Source organism: Lactuca sativa, chromosome 4, assembly GCF_002870075.4.
Source record: "Lactuca sativa cultivar Salinas chromosome 4, Lsat_Salinas_v11, whole genome shotgun sequence".
NCBI classification, from domain to species: domain Eukaryota; kingdom Viridiplantae; phylum Streptophyta; class Magnoliopsida; order Asterales; family Asteraceae; genus Lactuca; species Lactuca sativa.
Window position 1 is genome coordinate 213,461,683 of NC_056626.2, and position 6,893 is coordinate 213,468,575.

The following is a 6,893-nucleotide window of genomic DNA, read 5'->3' on the forward strand; positions in this document are numbered from 1 at the left end:
AAATTTTAGACACCAAAAATATAACGTAAATCAAAATAACAAAATGATGAGTCTTGAGTACGCTCCATCATCTCAAAAGCTGGCATCGGTACCTGTCTACTGATGACCTGAGAATACAAGTTATTTTGAAAGAGTTTATCAGCATTAAGCTGGTGAGTTCATAAGTATTTTAGTGTGAATGTTCATTGTCAAAAACGTTTGAACTTGTCCCAATGTATAAGTTTGTAAAAATGTAAATAAATGTTTAAAAGTATTTGCGAAAGTTTGAATCTCTCAGAAAATCCTATATTTTCTATAATAGTAACCTTATACCAAGGCTTAACTGTTTTGTAAACTCGTCTGTTGCAAAAGTGTGTGATTACCCAAGTATAACTATCATTTAATAAAATATAGTTTGTACATTAATGCTTAAGTGAGATTATCACCAAAATATGTAATGGGTAAATCATTGTAGTACTGTAGTTTTGTATAATAAGAACTACTGTTGTACTGATTACTACTACCTTAAACCGGATTTATATTAAGGTATAATGTGATAATTGCACCATACTATCGACTGATAACAACGACATAAAGAACGGTCGTAATAACGGAATGACGTTTGGCACCCGCAGACCTGCAGGTCCGGCTGTAGCTAGCAGCAAGGTGTAGGATAGTCAATCCAGTATAGATCTATACGCAAACTCAACGCTCTCCCTCCAAGAGAATTCTGGCTACAACTCGGGCCATGACATTTAAGGCATGCTCCGATACAGTGGATCACATTTGTTATCGTATTCTTGCATGTGTGATGAAATGTTTCTTGTTCTAGTATAGTTGTATATGTTCTCGTAGTATAGTTGTATATATTCTCGTAGTATAGTTGTATATATTCTCGTAGTATAGTTGTATATATTCTCTTCCTAGTATAGACTCATGAATGAACTGACTCATTGATCTAGCAGTTGTAATAGTATGATTCTGTGTTACCCCGATGGTAACTTGTTAACAGTGCGTTTAGTACATATGATTATGGAAGTACTTTCATGTCTATATATGTATATTTGATATATAATTAATATGGAAACGACCTTCAGATGGTCACCCAAAATCCTATCAGACCACATCCAAATCGAGGAAAAGGAAACAAGGTGGATAGCCTTCCTAAGTCCTTTAAACATTATTTATACGTCTATACATATATGGGCATGCAATTTGTAATATAAAAGCATAAATAAGTATTTATAAGGCATTTGAAACATAAGTATTATTTTTAAAGAAAGATTGACTTGATGTCAATCTATAAAACCATTTGAAGGTGTAGATTTGATTAAAACAGTTTAAGTATAAGGAACATTTGCTTAAATCACAGTTGCAGTGTAAATTCGAAAAGTAAATGGGTTTGGTAAACATTTAGAAGTAAAACAGTTTGATAGATAGTTTGAATAGTGATAAAACCACTGATTTCCCTAGTTATTAATCACATGTGATTAGTACAATCACAGGTGATTGAAACAATAACTATAAGTATTTAACTTGCATTCCCCCCCTTTTGAAAGCATATAAAAGCATTTAGAATATTTAACAGGTTGATTAAGGGGTATGAAACTCACTTGAAAGTTTGAAGATAGCGAGATGGAAAACCGGGCAGAGTTTCGTCTCGGGAAACGGATTTTCCTCGGGGTTCTCGGGAATCTCGGGAGTAATATCGACCTTCGGGACTTGAGCCAAAAAGACCAGAGCTTCGGGTTTGAACGGACACGGAAAACGAGGCAAAGTTGGGAGAGAGAGAAGAGAAATGAACCCTTTCTTTGGAAACCCTCGCATTCTATTTATAGGAAGGCTGGTCTGCCTCGGTACGCGGGGCGTACGCTCGTACGCGCTGCGTACGCGTACGTCATGCATGACCGAAGCCTCGACTGCCTCGGTTCGGATGGGACGGGTTGTTGGGTTCTCGGGTCGGATGGGACGGGTTGCTGGGGAGGTGGGTCGGATGGGACGCCGGGTCGGATGGGACGTCGGGTCGGACGGGTCGGGCGGGTCGGATGGATCGGATTCCTCGGATATGGCGACGTGGACGATCCGAGGCCAATCCTCTCGGTTACGCGGGGCGTACAGGAGTACGCAGCGCGTACTTCGGAGGAGGATGCTGACTCCCCTTCGGATAATATTCGAATTTTGAATTAAATAAATAATTAATTTATTTAATAAACTTCAAAAATCCATATCTTCTTCATACGAACTCCGTTTTCGATGGTCTTTATATCCTCGCGTAGGTGAGACTACGCTCTACAACTTTCGTTTAGACTCCGTCGGCAAATTCCAAAATTATATTTTTATTATTTATTAAAAATTCATCGTGTTTAAGGAATTTCTTAGAAAATTCATAACTTCTTTATCTGATGTCGGTTTTTGCCAGACTTTTTACCGCTGGAATACCATTGACGAGACCTTCGATTCTCGTTTAGGTCATTCCGGCCAAAAGTCGCTCGATTTCCGATTCGAGTTTTTAGCTGTCTGTTGCTAAGCCGAACTTGGAAAAATCACATCTTCGCTATATGAAGTCGGATTTGGGCGTTCTTTTCACGTACGATTATGTTTCAAAGACATTAAATCATAGAAGGAAATTAAGTAGAACTTATTTATACATGTTATTATGAAGGTAACTTTTTATTATTCAGAAGTGGTTACAATACTTGACCCATTTTGGTCGTTACAAAGAGTTGAAATATCGGGTTGTCACAAAGATGCCTTATGTGCCTACTCTATGTGCTTCAGCTTTATGAGAATTGCACGCTAGTATTGAGTAGACTGTAGTAGGATAGCCTGTTTAGGTTATGCCCGATAGTATGAGCTCAGCATTGTATGCTAGTATAGTTTCTCATTATGGAGATAGAAATGCTTGAGTAGTTTCCCGTGTCCAAATGCGGCTTGCTTCGTGCTTTGTGGGACTCTGAGTGATGGGACTTAGCCATTAAGTGAATATGTCACATCACATGTGATCAGGGTTGAATAATCTCAGAGTGTTGGATTTGGCCCTGCTGCGCAGCTCTTGCTTGAGTCTAATCGTTGTAGGGATGAGTCTTTTACTCGAAGGATTATCTGAGCCTCGTTACATGTGGAGGTATTCAGGTAATGGCTAGTTGGCATTACAAGGAGGCCTTTAGCAGCTGAGGACGGGTTGGGTTGAATAAGAGATTTCCCTAGGGCAAGCCTAGGATGAGAATAGTAGAGATCAGCGGTAGTAGTAGTGGTTTGGTGAAGTCGAGGCAGTTCCTGAGGAGAGTAAAGATAGATGTGGAAGGTAGTAGGGGCCCATACTACTAGAAGCGAAGGATCCGTACTTGAATCAAGGAAGGCTGAGATGAGACCGGAAGGCCTATAGTAGTGATCCCTTGAGATATATCAGTGTTTCTGACGTTTATCGTAATGTGTTTTTCAGAATGGTGGTTTTGCGCCCTAGACTAGCAAGCGGCAGTTCAGGTGCTGGAGAGGGATCAGGATTAGGCTCGGGAGCCGAGCTTCTAGATGAGCAGACCATGGAGTTTCTCTCTTCAGAGATTACTCGCGTCATACTTGAGCAGACTCTTGTGATTTTCGGTTTGATCAAGGAGGGTATCCTAGAGCTGATGGATGAGAGGTTGGGCACTTTCCGTGCCGAGGTAGCGGCCATGATGGGGTCGCACATGCTTATGTTTAGGGAGTTCTGGGCATTGGAGCTCCAGATTATCACGGGACGCGGGACCCCATAGCGAGTACCAGATGGTTGGTGGATGTGGCAAACGCTTTCCACACGAGCAGGTGTCCCGAGGGGGATAAGGTTAGATTGGCGTCCTGTCTTTTGAAGGACATGGTACGGGATTGGTGGGAGGAGGTCAGAAATGCCATTAGAGATGATGCAGCGTTGGATGCCATGACCTGGACTGATTTTACTACCAAGTTTAGAGCTGAGTTCGCACCGGTTATTGAGGTGCAACAATTAGCTAGGGAGTTTCAGGACCTCACCCAGACTACAAAGACAGTGGCGGAGATTACCACCATGTTCAGGGAGAGGGCACTTCTCGCTCCTCAGTACGCAGCTGATGAGGAAATGAAGAAGGCCTGTTATCATGAGATGCTGCGGAGTCATATCCGCCAGTTTGTGAGCCGGTCCAGCTGTAAAACGTTGAATGACATGATTGCTAGGGCTTGAGAGAGGGAGATTGACCTTGAGATGGAGAAGAAGAGGAAGTCGGAGGCGGCTTCAGGTACAGGGGGTTCGGGCAAAAAGCCCAAGGTTTCAGATCACATATCCAGAAGTCAGTAGAGCCACGGTCGATGTGGCAAGTGTGGGAGATTGCACGATGGGGCGTGCAAAGGAAGGAGTGTCGGCTGCTATAAGTGCGGCCAGACTGGGCATATGAGCAGAGATTGTACAACCACTATTACCGTCATTGCAACATCATATCTGATTTGCTTCCAAGGCAATAAGAAGGGACATAAAAAGTCCCAGTGTCCGAGTTTAGCTGCTGCGGGGAAGGTGTTAGCACCTCCCCCTGCTACTTTATGGATTACAGACGGCCGTCAGGGCCGAATGGAGACATCGGTGGTGAATAGTAGGGCTTTTCAGCTGACAACAGAGGAGGCGCGAGCGACTCCTGACATGGTGACAGGTATGTATTTTGCCCTTATCTATGCTTCTATTATTGATTGTTTCTTATGGTTATATGTTTTATATAGGGTCGTTCTCAGTGAACGACATTTCAGCTACAACATTGTTTGATTCGGGGGCTACCTGACCATTCGTCTCTCTTGCGCTTAGCAAGAGGTTTAGCAGAGCTCCAGGGAAGCTAGATTGTCCACTTGAGGTCGAGATAGCAGCTGACAGGACCGTTAGGGTCGCGAGAGTGCACAAAGGATGTTCCTTACAGTTTCTGGTGGACTTGGTACCTACTCCCCTGCGAGGGAATAAGGTCATAGTAGGCATGGATTGGCTGAGCCCCAATGGGGCGGTGATAGATTGTGAGCTGCAGTTAGTGAGGGTTTGCACTCCCAGTGGGGGAGAGTTAGTGATTCAGGCGAGAGGCCGCAACACGGACCAGTTCTGTGTTGAGTAGCGAGAGCGAGGCGCTATTTCCAGCAGGGTTGCTTCGGTTATATTGCCTATGTTTCAGATGCCCGGGAGAAGGGCAAGGCGACAGTTGACGATGTACCGGTAGTTCGAGATTACCCGAATGTATTTCCAGATGAGTTTCCTGGGATACCTCCCGAGAGACAGGTCGAGTTCGGGATTGACCTGATCCCTGGTGCGGCTCCGATAGCCAAGGCACCGTATCAGTTGGCTCCCCAAGAGATGTAGGAGTTGTCTACACAGCTGCATGAGCTACTAGGTAAGGGTTTTATCAGGCCAAGCAGTTCGCCCTGTGGAGAACCGATTTTGTTCGTGAAGAAGAAGGATGGGTCGCACCGTATGTGCATATACTACCGGGAGTTGAATAAGGTGACATTGAAGAACCGTTACCCGTATCTACGCTCCGGGTATCATCAGATGCGATTCAGAGATGAGGACCTGCAGAAGACTGCTTTCAGGACCCGGTATGGTCACTATGAGTTCATGGTGATTCCGTTTGGGCTCACCAATGCTCCAGCCGCGTTCATGGATCTCATGAACCGCGTTAGTAAGCCGTTGTTGGATCGGTCGGTGATAGTATTTATTGATGACATATTGGTTTATTCCAAGACTTAGGACCAGCATGAGGAGAACCTGAGAGAGGTGCTGGAGATTTTGAGAAGGGAGAGACTTTTCGCAAAGTTCTCAAAGTGCGAGTTCTGGTTGCACGAGGTGCAGTTCCTTTGATACCTCGTAAACCAGAAGGGTATTTTGGTAGATCCGGCCAAGATAGAGGTCGTGATGCAGTGGGAGGTCCCGAGGTCTCCATCTGAGATTCGGAGTTTCCTAGGTTTAGCAGGGTCCTACAGGAGGTTCATTCATGATTTCTCCAAGATAGCAGTATCGCTCACCCGACTGACTAAGAAGTCGGTGGTGTTTCGCTGGGGGCCTGAGCAACAGGCAGCATTTGAGACCCTCAGGCAGAGATTGTGCGAGGCACCGATCCTTACCCAGCCAGAGGGAGTAGAGGATTTTGTAGTGTACTGTGATGCATCGATTACAGGTATGGGAGTAGTGTTGATGTAGCGAGGTCGTGTGATAGCTTACGCCTCAAGACAGTTGAAGCCTCACGAGGCTAATTATCCTACGCATGATTTAGAGCTAGGGGCAGTGGTATTTGCCCACAAGATTAGGAGACATTACCTCTATGGGGTCCGCTGTACCATTTACACGGATCACAAGTGTCACACCCCCAAACCAGACGGCGGAAACGTCCGAGGGCTATTGTGACTCAATTGAATACCATCACAATGAATATACATGAAACATAACATCATACATTACCAAGCATTGAAATATTACAACTGGTAGCGTTTACATTCAGTACATTGATCCATAATATTACATGCCGAAAAGTAAATTGGTCGATACTAATTAAAACAACAGCAAGACGTTACTGAGTAAATAAACATAGAAATCATACAAAGCATACATATACTCATAGATCTACACATTTGCTTGTATTCCCCCCCCCCCCCCCCCCACACACACACAAAACTTATAAAAACCGAAAAATAGGGGGAATGAAGCTCACCTTTTCTTGTTGGTCACGATTTTGAAGAAGAAATGGAAGAAAGTGAGGTGATTTTCGGCCCTAGCAACACCTTGATGATGATCTCGAACTTGAGGTGATTCTAAGAGTATGATTACCACAAATGTTTAAGAAAAGGGAGCTAATCATGAGAAAAGAGTTATAAAATCCTTGGATATGTATAACTTACCAAGAAGTGATGATATTTTCTTGAAATCCTCTTAATGCACAAGC